Here is a 982-nt window from a genome sequence, read left to right as displayed (position 1 = left end):
GAGAGAGAGAGAGAGAGAGAGAGAGAGAGAGAGAGTGAAGTGGGGGTGGGGATGCAGAATACTTTGTTAAAGAAAACGAATTCTAATTTTCCTGAAATACAAGATCTTTTTATATACTTAGTTGTTAAACTCCCATCGGTGGAGAGTCGAATGTTTAGTAGTATTTAGTTTTGGCCATTTACATTCTGAGTTCAAATACCACCGAAGTCGACTTTATCCCTCTGTCTTCTGAGGTCAATAATACAAGCAGCAGCCAAGTAATGGATGTTCTGTCGCCATGAAGAAATTATTGTCAAATGACCAAAGTTGATTGGCAGAATCGGTAGCACTTCGGACGTTATTCTTTTCAGTGTTTCATTACGACAGTTTATGATCAGTACTCAGGTCCTGCCGTTGTTGAAAATACATTTCATGTACTTGTAATCAATAAACTAAAGCAGTTGTTCTCAACCATTCTTGCTTTTGGACCCCTTTGATTTTTATTTTACTTTGATCGACCTCATTAACCATTCAATGTTTAAAAGAACTAGTCTTATAGCTACTTCTTTTAAAATTCCTATTTTGCTGTTAACACGCTAATATGTGAAGGGTGAACTATGCAAAGCATTAGAGAGAGAAACCTTGAAACTTGCTCTTTCTTATGATAAATACATCTAAAAGAAAAAATGTTTCAAGAACCCTTAAAATACTACCTATGGGTACTCAATTTACTATTTTGCTCGCGTGGATTTTCCCCCAGTAAATCTTACATGGAGACCCAGAGGCCATGCGAACCGTGGTTGAGAACCACTGAACTAAAGTATCAATTAAGAATTCAGATCTCCCTATGACACTATATAAAAATTCTTTGTAACATATGCACAACATCTGACGCTTCGAAGTAGGGATAACTTGACTGATGCTGTATTTTATCAATCCCGATATATAAAATTGTCCTTAATAGATTCCGAACATAGAACGTAAATATCCGACAATATATATA

The sequence above is a fragment of the Octopus bimaculoides genome, chromosome 6, assembly GCF_001194135.2.
Source record: "Octopus bimaculoides isolate UCB-OBI-ISO-001 chromosome 6, ASM119413v2, whole genome shotgun sequence".
Classification (NCBI taxonomy): domain Eukaryota; kingdom Metazoa; phylum Mollusca; class Cephalopoda; order Octopoda; family Octopodidae; genus Octopus; species Octopus bimaculoides.
The sequence above is the reverse complement of the archived record's forward strand: the minus strand, read 5'-3'. Positions refer to the sequence as shown.